Here is a 15,812-nt window from a genome sequence, read left to right as displayed (position 1 = left end):
AACAAGGAATAGAAATAACAGTAAAAACAGAATTTCGCTATCTGGATGGAAGAGCTAGGAAGTCTCAGAGAGTTTGTTGTTGTTGTTGTTGTTGTTGTCCATCAGAGTGGATCTAAACCGATCTATCCATCAGAGCGGATCAGAATGGATCTTCCTCACATGACAGGACTGCTACCTATTAAGGCACTTCAAACTGATAAACACAGTTTCAATCTCCCCTTTTGCCAAGACACCTCAAACTGCACCACACAGCCCTAATCCCCCTTCCAGAGATATCTTAACCATGCACTACAGCTTAAATTTCCCCATGGTTTGTCCCCTTATCCAAATTTACCAAATTTTAACCTAATCACTTTCTGAAAATCAAACAAATGTATGGCATCTCTCTTAAATCTACACACACAGGTTGCTTAGATTTTTAAAGGGGACCTATTATTATACCACTTTTACAAGATTTAATATAAGTCTCTGCTTTCCTCAGAATGTGTCTGTGAAGTTTCAGCTCAAAATACCCCACAGATCATTTATTGTAGCTTGTCAAAATTGGGTGTGAGCAAAATCACGTCGTTTTTGTGTGTGTCCCTTTAAATGCAAATGAGCTGCTTCTCCCAGCCCCCTTTCCAAAAGAGGGTGGAGCTTTAACAGCTCGCGCTTCGCATGCTCAACAACAACAAAGCTGTAGAATCTCACGCAGCCAAAATGACGTTTCTAGGCATAGGCAAACTAGGCGGTCGCCTAGGGCGCAAACAGCTGGGGGGCGCCAGTGAGAGCCCCCTCCCCACCAAGAGATTTTTTTTATTTATATATATTTTATTATTATTACTACTATTATTATTATGTCATCATCTGTGTTTACCTGAATTAAGTGTTTTAGTTTCATCATCATGAAAAAGTCAAAGCCATCAGAGGCTCAGTATCATAAAAAGACAAAGGAGGATGAGAAAAAGAAAGCGAAATTTACAGGCTAGTCGCTCCATCATCACAAGCAAAACATGACACTGCATATTAACACGGGACAGATTTACCACACGTCATGCTCATTTCAGCAGCGGAATAATATAGCATAGTAACGTTGAGTAAAAATCATTATCAGAGATGGCTGTTTAGTGTAAATTGACCAAGTGATTGAAGTGTTTTGGCAACCAGTGTGGACTTGGCAATATAATTTCAACAGAAAAAAATAAATAAATAAAATAAAAATGAGTTTTACATTAATTCAGTGCATATTAAGAAATAACTTGAAAACATCAAATAAATGCATTTCTTTATGCTGTAGTAGTGCAGTTGAAGTCACAGACAGACAGGCATTGTGATTTGGGTGTGTAGATTATGAGAATCTGGAGAGTTTTATATTAATGGTACAAACAATGAAGTAAACATATGCTCAAATATGCCAAGGTCAGTTTGTTTTAAGTCCTTGTAGTTGTTTACCAGTTACTTCCTTTGAACATGGATGTGGATGTGTATGTAACTGTGTATTATTGTATAATAATACTTATAGCTGATAAAGTAACATATTGTTTTGTTAAAGTTTTTTGCATTTAAATGAATTGCCTGTTTTTCTGCTGAAGTTTAATACACAGTATATGTGTACATGAATTTGGGCAATTTTTCCAATAATTATTCAATGTTTTCCTTAATGTTATGTTTTGTTTTTGTATGGAAGGTGGGGAAAATGAAGGTTTTTGATGAAAACATTCCAGGATTATTCTCCTTATAGTGGACTTCAGTGGGCTTCAGACGGTTGAAGGTCAAAATGACCTTTTTCAGTGCAGCTTCAAAGAGCTTTAAATGATACCAGATGAGGAATAAGGGTCTTATCTAGTGAAACAATCTATAATTTTCTTAAAAAAATTGAAAATGTATACGCTTTATGGACACAAATGATAACATCACAAGTGCTTACACCAGAACGCGATTCCATATCGTTTAAAGCCCTTTGAAGCTGCACTGAAACTGTAATTTTGACCGTCTGGAGGCCACTATAAGGAGATTAATCCTGGAATGTTTTCATCAAAAACCTTCATTTCTTTTCATCTGAAGACATGGACATCTTGGATGACATGGGGGTGAGTAAGTTATCAAGAATTTTTTTTATTTGTAAGTGTACTAATTCTTTAAACAGAGAATTCTTTAAAAGAAAATATCTCCCTTTGCATTGAACTTTGAGCGTTTTAACTTTGCAGATGTTGTTTATGCTCTAACAGCAACACTAACTAAAGTTAAAAAAAAGTGAAATCAACCACCCCTTTAATAAAACTTAGATTTTAGTTTAAAATGCAAAAGTAAGCTAACATAAAGACTGAGGAGAGGCAAGCAAACATGCTTTTGTCATGTTTTAATAATGTGTGTAATGAATACATACATGATTCAGAGGTTCAGATGGTTGAACAGTAACTACACAGTTGTGGACACCATAGGTGTCAGTACAAACAGTTGTTTTTACGTTTGTTAACAAATTTCAAACAAATTGGAAACCAACAATAATGTAATGCAAATACAATCACAATTATCTAAAAATAGATTTAAATTATTTATTTATATAATATTTAAATATATATTTATATAGTGTTAGTGGAGGTACACAGTAACTATACCACACTCACACTCTTGAACAAACAAAATTGCATTGAGAAACTCCGCAATTATTATAAAGCATGGAAAATTTTGCTGATCCAAACATTTCACAAGTAGGCCTTGTCAGGATCCCTCTAAGCCCTTGACTCTGATATTGATTCAGATGCAGCCTGTAAATTTCTATAACATAAAGAGAGGGCTCATCCCCTTGGGCCGGATACCGGCAATAGCTTGGATGTGTTCTCATCGAGCTCAGAAGATCTTTTAATAAACTGCCAAGATGGATTTTTCTTCATCAATTTTCAGGGTTTTATTGTTCAGGCATATGATCAGTCCAGTACCTTTCTCAAGCTTTGCAGTTACTATGAACACTGCAGAGATATTTTGGCTTGTGATTACGACTTCGTGATTACGAGACTTGCAGATTTCACTGTGATTTTGTTTTGGTAGTTTCTGAACCAGCCTGAAGGTATTTTTCAGTCTGACATCAGTAGGATTTTCTTCCGTAAAGACACTGCCGAAGATCACATATTCTTTACTTTCGGGTGAAATGAAGTTTGAGTCTGTTCCTGTGAAGCCAAACAGAGAAAGAAACATTAACTAATTCATTCAGGACAGAATTCGATATGGTATGAGACAATCATTGACATTAAATACTCACCATTAAACTTGACAGCCCGAACCTTCTCTGAGCAATTCTGAATTAAAAAACAAAACTGAATTAAAACAGTGCTGAAAGCTTCATATTTCTGCATTCTTGTACATTGATCATATTGCAGTTGCTTTTTTTGGTTTAAAGATTGCAAGAACTTCTCTTACGCTCAAAAGAAGTCTAGTTTCAATACATGCATTTCATCATCATGTGTTTTACTATATTTAGCCTTAAAGATACAGTTCACCCCGAAAAATAAAATTCGGTCATCAATTACTCCCCCCTTCATGTCGTTCAAAGTCAGTATGACTTTTTTCTTCTGCTGAACACAAAAGATGTTTTGAAGAATGTTTCTGTTGTTTGTGTTTATGTTTGGTCCAAAACAACCTTGCACAAAAAAATATACTGAGACAATTTCCAATGTTCCACAATATAGCGTCAGTCATACAAGATTGGAATGACACAAGGGTTATGAGTAAATTATGACGTAATGTTCGTTGGTGGTAAACTTTCCCTTAAAGGAGAGGTCATAGTAGCAACAAAAAAAATATATAGGGATTTATAATTCTGGCACACTTAATGAACACCTGCTGTTAATATGAAATGACAACATGGATACACCTTGTAAAACTGTGATTCTTGTTACTGTTATTCATTATCCAGGCTGTTTTCCTTACATAGTTTACCAAGTTTTACCAAGTATCATAAAAATAACAAGACCAAGCCTTTTTACCTGAGAAAGCATCATCCAGATAAAGCCTCCAGTCAATGCCAGCACGAGAACCGCCTGTACACCCACAAAGACCTGGAGGAGAGTGTAGGAACGGACCTGTTGCTTGTTCTGATGGCTGCCCACAGATCCCTCAGAGTCCTCCACATCACAGATGAAGGCAGTTGTTGCCATTCTGAATGTGAGTAAGATGCAGAATGAGCATCTCCTTGTAGTCCCAGCCTCTTTTATGCCTGGGATCTGCCCACTCATTCAGAGAGTTCCCTTACTGAAACCAGACAAACGGCACCATGCTGCTATGACATGTCTTCAGTGAGCCGGGACAACAGCGAGGGAGAGGGAGCTGGGATTACCCACACACCCACTCATGTTGGCAGGCATGTGCATGAATAAAAAACTGTTACTCTAGAACTCCGATCACATATCTCTCTGTCACAGAAGAGAAACTCTTTACATTCCATAAAATGGTTTATGACACTATAAAAAAGAAGACAGCCATCCAGCTGTTCACCTTTAGACCTGCGCAGGTTCACAAACCAGGGTGCAGGTATCAGATAAACAAACTGGGAGGCTTTCCTTCTTCGTTTGTGGATGGATTGTAAAAATTATGCAACTTTTAGTGGCCTCAAAAAGCATTTGGTCATTTAAAAATGTATGAAGCCCATAATTTGATAATAATAATATTGAACCAAGTGACATCTACAAGAGCTTTTCTAAGAAATCTTCTAAACTAGTTTTATGGCCAATCTATTCATTTATTCTAAAATGAATGTATGAATGAATGAATGAATGCAATGACACACACACACATACATTTTTTTTTTTGTGTTCATAAACACAAAATTCTCAGGCTGACAACTGTCCTGATATAATATTAAATAAAACCTTAATAGTTTGACAATCTTATTAGGTAAAACTTTAGTTTAGGGTCCAGTTCTCACTATTAACTTATTAGCATGCATATTGCTAGAATATTGGCTGTTTATTAGTACTTATAAAGCACATATTAATGCCTTATTCTGCATGACCACATTCTACATCCTTAATTCTACCCAATACCTAAACTTAACAACTACCTTACTAACTATTAATAAGCAGTAATTAGGTGTTCGCTGAGGCAAAAGTTCTCTTAAAAACGTTGACACTGCAAAAAAAGTTCATGAAAAATGAATCCATATGAATCAAGTGGTTTAATCCAAGCCTTCTGAAGAGACATGAGCGTTTAAAATGACATTTAAGCTTTCACGCACATAAACGCAGCACATCAAATATGGGAAACGCATGCCGAGCAAGCACGTTTGAGCTTTCACTGACCATTTATTGAGGGTTTATCTGTGCGTGAAAGCCTAAATGGTATCTGTTCATCGTATAAAGCAATTATGTATCCTCAGAAGACTTTTTACAATGTCTTTATGAACTTTCTAGCTGAAAGAAATCTCTCAGGTTTCATTAAAAATATCTTCATTTGTGTTTCAGAGATTGGAAGGCATGTGGGTGAGTAATTAATGTCGATATTTATTTTTAGATGTACTATCCCTTTTCATGGCATACCTTAATTGTTGCTGGTATGCGGATACCTTAAGGCTGTTCCTTAAAGCGTTTAATACGTGGCAAACTAATTTCTTATGCGGATAAATTTGGTGCCAGCCTATATTTCGGTTTACTGGAAGAGTGGAAAAGTTCGCTTCTTCACATTCTTATCCCGGTCATTGCAGCATCAGAGCATGTGATGCTGACAGAAATAAAACATGCAATCCTTTCATGTGATCATGATTACAGAAAGAAAACTTAATTTGGCTCTGTCTTTCAAGTCTTTTCCTGTGAAGATATTGACCACAACGCCTTCCCATAAACTGAAGAGACATCACGAGGAACTGCAGAAAAAAAGGGAAGCTGTCTAAATAACAAATACAAAAAAAAAAGAAGTCCTCCAGTAATAGATCAGTTTTTCGTAATGATTCTGCATGTCAGCATATGTACTCTCACAAGCCAGAAGCACAAAAAGATAAGGTGTTCAGCTTACCGTCAGACTACCAGTGCTGTAAAGCACATTTACAGAAATTCAGTGTGCTGTATATATATATATATATATATATATACCCCCTATAATGCATCATCTCAAAGAAGCGTGTGACTGTGAACCCTGCAAGTGACATTTACAACATTAATACTAATTTTAAGCACTTGGCATGTTGAATAATGATTGATATGTTATTGATATAACATTGATATAGATATCTACTACAGTTTACTGCCACAGAAAAAGGTGTGGGTGAGGAGGGCAGAGAGAAAACAAAGAGAGAGTGAGCAGAAGAAAACTAATGAGTGGGGGAATTCTCTTTGATTGTTGCATCATACTATAGTGAAACCCTTTTTTACAGCCGAAGAGTTGTTTCATCATCACTGACTGAATTCTCACAGTGTTTCCTCATTAGCCAGAGACCAAACAGCCAAACCATGATTGAACCCGCCCAGAGAAACACCCACCCACGCATTCACATGTGCCTCCTCCTCCACACCGAATGCTCTACCTACAAACACCATCCCCATTCATTACTATCCAAACACAGTCAGAACAGAAACAGCAGGTCAATAAAAAGTCTTTTCTGTATTTCTCTGAATGTTTTGTTCAGTGTTTGTTTTATTTTTTAAGAAGCAAAATTCCCTACCAAACAAAAACAGCAACACGTTTTGTGAAGAGTTTGAACTTTAATCTTTAATCCTGCTGTTTTGTACTTGCACATAGGTGCTGAGAGATCTAATGAGAAAGATTGAGGTGAAGAAGAAAACAGCATTTTCGTATGCATTTTTAAATAAATTAATAGATTCTGACAAAAAAAAAAAAAAAAAATCTGCTTTCATGCCATTCCAGGCATTTTTGCAAACCATAACATGATAGATAAGACCTACTGACAATATTGAGTTGCTATACAGTAGCAAGTGCTGAGTTTCAGGGATTTTTTCCTTGTTTAGCTTGTTTGACTTATTGTTCAAGCATCCACTCTACTGAAAAATAGCAATCACATGAATGTATGTGATTTTCACTATAGCCCTGCAATTCTTTGGAAAACAGAGGGCTGAAACTGAAGGTTTTGCAGCAGCCGGTGAGCTCGTTTTGGCCAACGCAGCTCCAATTATGCGGATTACACCAACATATTACACAAACAATTCAACAATAAAACACAAAACAATCAGTGTTGGAGGTGACGCATTACAAGTAACTTGAGTTACGTAATCAGATTACTTTTTCAAGTAACTAGTAAAGTAACGTATTACTTTTTCAATTTACAACAAAATGGTTGCTTTTTCAAATAAGTAGCGCAAGTTACTTTTTCACATTTATTGACTGACAGCTCTCCTGTCCGCATGTTGAGAGAAATAAAGTGCAGAGTGTGAATATGATGGTTATTGTAGTTCTAAATGTCAATGCGTTTACCCATCTCACTTGCACAAAAACATTTAGTATTCCTCAAAATGAATAAAAAACAGTGAAATGTAATCTCAGAATTTTACACAAACCTGTAATAGTTAACTATAATAAATGACACAAATATACTTTATGTATTTAATCCGGGTGTGTCTCATACGTCCTGAAAAGTGAAGCTGCGGGCTCTTTGATCGCCCCCTGGTGGCTGGATGCAGTACAGGTCATAAACCCCGCCCTCTCAATGCAGTCGAATGAGACTTCAGTGAAAACTTAAAAATAAATTCTGCTTCAAATAAAACTTTCTGAAAGATTATTTTGGTCATTTAAGGTAGTTGTTATCACGCTGATATATATTCAATTGTTCGTTTTTGTGATAATTTAGATTTTAGCTAGCAATTTGATGCTATAAAAACGGGGCGTGTCATCATGATTCGCAGTTGATTGACAGCTTGTCTCTGAGGACTGTCGGAGCTTCGAGGGGAGATTGAAGATGTATAACTAACTATTAATTTTCGATTTCTTTGTTATTTAACACCAACAAAATGAGTTGTTCAGCAGTAAACTGTACTAACCGACCTACAGGATCTGACGGATCACTGAACTTTTTTTCTGTATCATTAAATGTGGGCGTTATAAGCTAATTAATAAATGTTATTAGTTAAGATAACACACCTAATGTTAACCATGTCGGGGAAAAGCAGGTGATCGTTATCTGGCAGTTACTTATTATTTTTATGGGTATAAAATTATAATTAGCAGGACAAAACTAATGATAGCCTACTCTAATTACAGCAGTCGGTCTCCTGTAACGTTAGTTGAACTTGATTTAAAATGGCAGGACCGTTTCTGACGATTTAGAGTTGTTTCTAGTGGCATATTATATTGAGTTTATCTACTGAATTTGCTGTTTCAAAAATATTATTGCTCTAGAAACAGAATAGCCTATTATTTTATAGGTAGAATTTTAAATTGTGTATAATTTTTATAGTCTGTTTAAAATACATGAATAATGACGCAGTCGTCTGGGCGGAAGTTTGATACCGCGACTCCGCCTCCGGGCTCCACTGACGATTCCTTCTGCGCATGCCCAGGCTCCAAACTTTTTTTTTTTGACGTATTGCGTAACGTGTCAGCGCCCGTTCGTCGGCCCATTTTGGCTTCAGTTCATTACAATGGAAGGAAGCGTCGTCGCGTCGTCCATCTTTTTTTACAGTCTATGATTTAATCTCACTTTATTAACCAATGTCTTTAATGCTGACCTTCAATGACCTAATTCAACCATACTAATAAAATTACTTTAAATTAGATTTAGAAATAAAGTGTTAAGAGTGTTGAACTTCCTTCTCCTGTATCCTATTCCAACCCGATCTCATGGCAATTCGTATGTATTTTACGAGTTGCCAAATTCATATGAATTCGTACAAATGACCTACCCCTAACCCCGCACCTAAACCTACCCGTCAATGGGGTTTAGACAATCAAATGAATTCCTATGCGTGAGGTCGAGTGGATTCGTACGAAGTAGCCACCTCGTAAAATACATCTAAATTGGCAGTGAGATAGCGTTGCCTATTCTTGTTTAGTCTCAGCCTCAGACGTTCCGCCCACGGACCGTTGGCTAAACGTCTGATGCAAACGGCACACTTAACTGGAAGCACTTCAGGATTTTCAAAGTCTTCATCTGGTTGGTTGAATTCTATAGGATGTCCGGGAGACATGTGTGTCATGTTCTTTAACGGTCTGCCTGGAAACAAATGCCGTGACGCCAAACCCCCTCGTGGAAGGAAATCCACGTAATCCCTTCAAAGGGTTTACCCTCTGGAGTGAGCGCTTCGAAGGGATGAAGGGTGTAGAGGTAAAAAACCTCTTTTTTTGGAACGCACTTCTGTGTCATCTTAAAGGTGCCCTAGAATTAAAAATTGAATTTACCTTGGCATAGTTGAATAACAAGAGTTCAGTACATGGAAATGACATACAGTGAGTCTCAAACACCATTGTTTCCTCCTCCTTTTGTAAATCTCATTTGTTTAAAAGACCACCGAAGAACAGGCGAATCTCAACATAACACCGACTGTTACGTAACAGTCGGGATCATTAATATGTACGCCCCCAATATTTGCATATGCCAGCCCATGTTCAAGGCATTAGACAAGGGCAGGACGTCTGGATGTGCACAGCTGAATCATCAGACTAGGTAAGCAAGCAAGAACAACAGCGAAAAATGGCAGATGGAGCAATAATAACTGACATGATCCATGATATCATGATATTTTTAGTGATATTTGTAAATTGTCTTTCTAAATGTTTCGTTAGCATGTTGCTAATGTACTGTTAAATGTGGTTAAAGTTACCATCGTTTCTTACTGTATTCACGGAGACAAGAGAGCCATCGCTATTTTCATTTTTTAAACACTTGCAGTCTGTATAATTCATAAACACAACTTCATTCTTTATAAATCTCTCCAACAGTGTGTAATGTTAGCTTTAGCCACGGAGCATACTATCAAAAACTCATTCAGAATCAAATGTAAACTTCCAAATAAATACTGTACTTACGTGATTAGACATGCTGCATGATGAACACTTTGTAAAGATCCATTTTGAGGGTTATATTAGCTGTGTGAACTTTGTTTATGCACTGTTTAAGGCAAGCGCGAGCTCAGGTGGGCGAGGAGCACGAGAATTTAAAGGGGCTGCAACCTGAATCGGCACATAGTTAATGATGTCCCAAAATAGGCAGTTAAAAAAATGAATAATGAAAAAAAAATCTATGGGGTACTTTGAGCTGAAACTTCACAGACACATTCAGGGGACACCTTAGACTTATATTACATCTTTTGAAAACACATTCTACGGCACCTTTAACGAGACAATCAAGGAGGAGCCTTCGTCTATGTTCCCCTGGTGTACTCTTTGTATTAATAAACATTCATTTACTGTAGTAACCCAGTAACATTATAAGCTACTGTCAGTATTTATGTTAAAGGATTACTCCATTTTCGAATAAAATTTTCCTGATAATTTGCTCACCCCTATGTCATCCAAGATGTTCATGTCTTTCTTTCTTCAGTCGAAAAGAAATGAAGGTTTTTGATGAAAACATTCCAGAATTTTTCTCCTTATAGTGGACTTCAATGGCCTCCAAACAGTTGACGGTCAAAATTACAGTTTCAGTGAAGGGCTTTAAACGATACCAGACGAGGAATAAGGGTCTTATCTAGTGAAACGATCATATATAAAGCTTATACAGTTGTATTTTTTTTTTTTTTAAATGACCGATCGTTTCACTAGATAAGACCCTTATTCATCATCTGGGATTGTGTAGAATGCTTTGAAGCTGCACTGAAACTGTAATTTTGACCTTCAACTGTTTGGGCTCCATTGAAGTCCACTAAAAGGAGAATAATACTGGAATGTTTTCTTTAAAAACCTTAATTTCTTTTTGACTGAAGAAAGAAAGACATGAACATCTTGGATGACATGGGGGTGAGTAAATTATCAGGAAAATTTTATGTATTGCTGGTATCGGCTCAATAACTCAGACAAATACCATAAATGCATCTTGCAGGATTGAAATACCATACATACTTTGGCTTCAACAACCCACTTACACTGAAACAAACTGTTTTGTTATGTTTGTTTTGTTAACAAATTGTTATGTGCAGCAGAGATAAAGGACATTCTTTACAATAAACGTACATGAATAGTCATGTACTAAAACCCAAGATAATTCAACATGAACTCATGATTAGTGAAGATATGATAATCATGAACCAATGAAGTAGCCTCAGCTATGTTAGTACATGTTTGGTTAATGCAGCAATTAACATTTAGGGGTAAACAATTAATCAGGCTCCATAAGAATAAATATGAAGTACTCTGACTTTAAATTAAATATTAATTCCATAGATCTGTCTAATCAAATGTGGAAATAGACCAATTAATACATTTAATTTGATCTAAACTGTTTTCTGATTTGTATTTTTTCATATGTTTAGTTACACTTTTCTTCCTGGGGCTACAGTATGTAGAGATTGTTTCTGGTGGGATGCTCATTAGTGGTGTACCCTTGGTGCTCTCTCGGAGCATTATAAATGTTTACTGCTTTGAATAAACCGAAAAATGAATTAAAGACATGCATGTATGTTGTATTGGGATATTTCAGTACGTTAACTGTATTTTTTGTCTTTTAACTGTGTTTACATATAAACTTGCCTTATGTGTGTTTTTACATGTTTAGGCTCTTTTTTTTTTTTTTTGTCCATATATGTTTAATTATATAAGTAAAAATTAAAGAACTACAAAATAATAATTTTTATCTTTCGTTTTTGAACTGTTGGTGTAAAGGAATAAGGATGACACTCTTAGTGTATGTTTATTCGTATTTTAGTTAATGATTTGTAAGTGCATCATTGTGTCATGATTTTACTTTGAGGCGGCACATCATTACCACAATAAATGGACAGAAGCCAAGCTGTTTTATTTTCTTACCTAAAGGCATCAGAGGCAGACAGCTGGTCATAACTTCACTCCATTGAGGGCTCGGAGGGACACTGGAAGCCAATCAGAGGCTGAAGGTGTTGAAATGAGCCGTGGAGTTGCTAGTGTGTCTCACTAACCGAAACTCAGACAGGGTCTGTATGTCCGACCGATTGCACTTTATCCTATCTATGTAACCTTTTTATTTTTGTAGTTCTTTTTCTAATTTTTATTTAATCACTTTTATTCTCTGCTTTTATTGTTATTTTATTATTTTAATTCCTTTTCTATGTAAAGCACTTTGAATTACCAATGTGTAAGAAATGTGCAAAATATACAAACTTGCCTTGCCTTGCCTTGCCATTACTAATGATTAACTCTTTCCCATTATTTACTGAATTTTTGGCAGGGTTCCCACACGTCCTGGAAAACACTTGGAAAATTAGAGAAAATGTAAAATGTCCTGGAATATCTTGTTGTTTTCCTGGAAAATTGTTTTCAAAAATGATCCTTGAGTTTTTCTTTAGCCGAGAACACAAAGGCCCAAAACACTTGTTTTGTTTTGTCTCATATTAGCAATTGCAGAATTTAGCTAACATTATTAAATGTTTGAATGTTTGCAGCCAATGTCGAATTGTAAGCAGCTTCAAATCAATTAATTCTTTAACTTGCTAATTATTCATTTTGATGGTATAAGTCAACATGGCAACCTACAGCAGTCAAACAACTTGTTTTGTTTAGTTCTGATTGTTGTCAAAAGTACTGATGCAAAACCTGTGAAAAGAATTATATTAGTGAGTAGAATGCCAAAATTAACAATATAACCAGTAGATGGCAGCAGAGGACCACTCATTGTAAAAGTGTTTATCACCAGTAAACTTCACTTTAGGCGAATTTTAAAATTCCTTTGTAAACTAATTATAAAAACTCTATTACCAGTGCATTATAATTTAAAAATGTTTTAAGTGTTTATTTTTCAATTAATGATGGAAACCAATAAAAAAGAATTAGACTTAAAAAGACTTCTTATCCTGCGGATCCCTCTAGTGTACAACAGTAGTATTAGAGCCTTTATCTTTCAGATGAAATGGCTGATAATTTAGAATTTCCTGTGATTATCCTAGATCAGTATTCCACAGCTCATATTGTCTGGGTTTCATCAGCAAAACAATCCAAAAACACATTAAATAACAGTACAACCCACTGAAGAGAAGAGATGTACAGTATGTCTATCCCTCACAGCCTCACTTTCATTCCCATCAAAAATCAAAGATGGCGCTGCTGTGAATAACGTTTATAGTTTTCAATAAAAGTATCCTGCGGGTGGGTGACATTGAAATGATGTGACTCGCGGTGTTTCACAATGTCAGAGAGAATCCTCAAGCCCATTAGCTGCTATCTCTGTAGATACGCTAGTAGCGTAGTGTTGTTTAGTGATCTGAAGAAAAAACATTTATTATTGTGCTTCACCATCAGAGACAACGGGAGAATTAGTGGCTGCGTCCTAAAGCTTAAAAACTCTGCCTTCGGAGGATGCATTCCAAGGCACAGTAGAAAGGCATCAAGGCACATCTGAATCCAATGTTAGCTTCACTTCCTGCCATCCATCATTTTTTGAAGGCAGCATAGATGTATCCTTCTCTGCCTTTGACATCCCACAATTCTGTGTTTTCCATTCTGTGACAGTTGAGCTAAAAAATAAAGATGGTGTATAAAATTACAGTTGGTGGTCAATTTGTGTGTGAATGTATGTTTTTGACCAATGTTTTCCACTTTCGATGTAATTTCTAGCAAGAAATGACTATTGAAGTAATATTCACTTATCACCAAAACTCTCAGTTTGAAGAGATATGCTTAGTTTCATGAATTTCTGATGCTCAGAGGCTAACATCTGATTCACGGATTTCGTTGTCTCTGCTGGTGAAGCACAATAATAAATGTTTTTTAATTCGCATCACTAAATGACACTACGCTACTAGCGTATCTTCAGAGATGACAGCCAGTTTACTCTGACGTTTAGTGAAACTCTGTGGGTCACATCATTTCAATGTGACACACACCGCAGGACACTTTTATTGAGTACTATAGACCTTATTCACAGCAGCGGCATCTTTGATTTTTTAATGGGAATGAAAGCGAGGCAGTGAGGGATAGAAATACATCTCTTCAGTGGGTTGTACTGTTGTGTAATGTGGTTTCGGATTGTTTTGTTGACGAAACTCTGCAAAAATATCTTTCAGAGAAATTTCAGTAGACAATCATTTTCATCACAGATCAATTTTCCACAGCTATCTACTGTGATAGATCAGTTTTCCACAGCTCATATTGTCTGTTTTTCTTTTCTTTTTGTTCCGAACTCTATACAGCTTTTTACATTGGATGCCATTGAAAACATGGTAAGTCTATCCCTCACAGCCTCGCTTTCATACCTATCGTGGTGCTGCTAATTTGTGTAACATGTTTTAAATTAGCACCAAACTACTAAATGCAACTTTAAAATTAGGCCTATATTAAGATTGCATAATCATAACTGGCCTACACGTCTGTTTGTTATTTCGGGGTTTGCCCCTGGTGAGTAAACGATGACAGAATTTTCTAAGTCTGTAACTCTGAATAAAAAGTATTTGCTTGTGCAATCTAAAAATTGCGTGTGTGCTTCGTGGGCAAGAAATTTACTAAGAATGAATGAGTAATGAGTTAGGCATGCAGTTAAATGCAGCTCTCAGTAAATAAGTGATTGACTAAAGTAAGTGATTGATGATTTATTGTTGGATATATGTAGCCCAGGCTGTATTGTATAGGCCTACATGTAAATCTGTTAAGAATACCGAGGAACAATATTATAACCAGCAGTGCCAGATTCATTGCAGTGCATCTGATATTAATTCTCAATTCTCAAACACAGAGAAAATTCTACATTGGTTTTAACATGTAAGCATCACACCAAATCTTACACTGAGAAGAAATATCTGAATTCCTACTAGCCTACTCTGCTTATCTGATGTATGATTACCTTACTCTTCAGTGCATTTGATGGAACATGTTAGAACATGCTTGACGCTTATATAAGAAGTTGGGTCATTCCTGGGATTCGGTGCCTTTTGTGTCCACAGTAAAGTTCATGATCTTACTGCCTTAATGCTGAACAATATCAGTTTTAAAGCTGCCTTAGTCATAAATCGAAACATTTGAACTATAAGCATATTGAAGCTGATAAAAAAATTGAAGCTGATTAAAAAAAGAGAGACATTTTACAGCATCTGAACAACCATATAGCACAATTTTCCCTATAGTATGTCCCCTGGCTTTCTTGCGTACCCCATTTTCATAATGAATACAACAGTTACTATATTTTTTGTTTGTTTGTTTGTTACATTTTAACATATATCAGTAATGATTTTCTCTAATGTATAGAGTTTATACAATTATTACATTTATTTTCACAATTATAATAAAGGGTCTTAGCTTGAGTCTCAATTTATTGTCCACTGTGTAGATTTTAAAAACCATGCAATTTTAAAAACCATGCAATTCTTTATTTGATAAACCTTCTATGTTAACTTCTTTTTACTCAGACATGGTGCAGTGGCTGATTTTAGGTCAGAATGTCAATGAAAATGTATTGGAGTATCAATAATGTAGCACTTTGATTGTTCCTGTCTGCCTTGCTGCTGAGTGGTTTGCAACTGTAGCTCTGTATAGCTTTGTTTTGAATTTCTATTTATTATCATTCCTTGTTGTTTATATTGCTAAATATCTTACTCATCACCATATCGTCCCCTTGGAATTATAAGGTTCTATCTGACATTTTTGTCAAAATTGAGTTATTCACATATTCTTATTCTGTGACAAATTATTTACATTATGTCATGTTTTTGGTAATGTTGAGTACATTTGGGGGCTTTTTATTTAGAAAACAAAAAGGTTATATCTACAAAGTCCAACAA

This window comes from Megalobrama amblycephala, linkage group LG11 (genome assembly GCF_018812025.1).
Source record: "Megalobrama amblycephala isolate DHTTF-2021 linkage group LG11, ASM1881202v1, whole genome shotgun sequence".
In the NCBI taxonomy this organism is placed as follows: Eukaryota; Metazoa; Chordata; class Actinopteri; order Cypriniformes; family Xenocyprididae; genus Megalobrama; species Megalobrama amblycephala.
The sequence above is the reverse complement of the archived record's forward strand: the minus strand, read 5'-3'. Positions refer to the sequence as shown.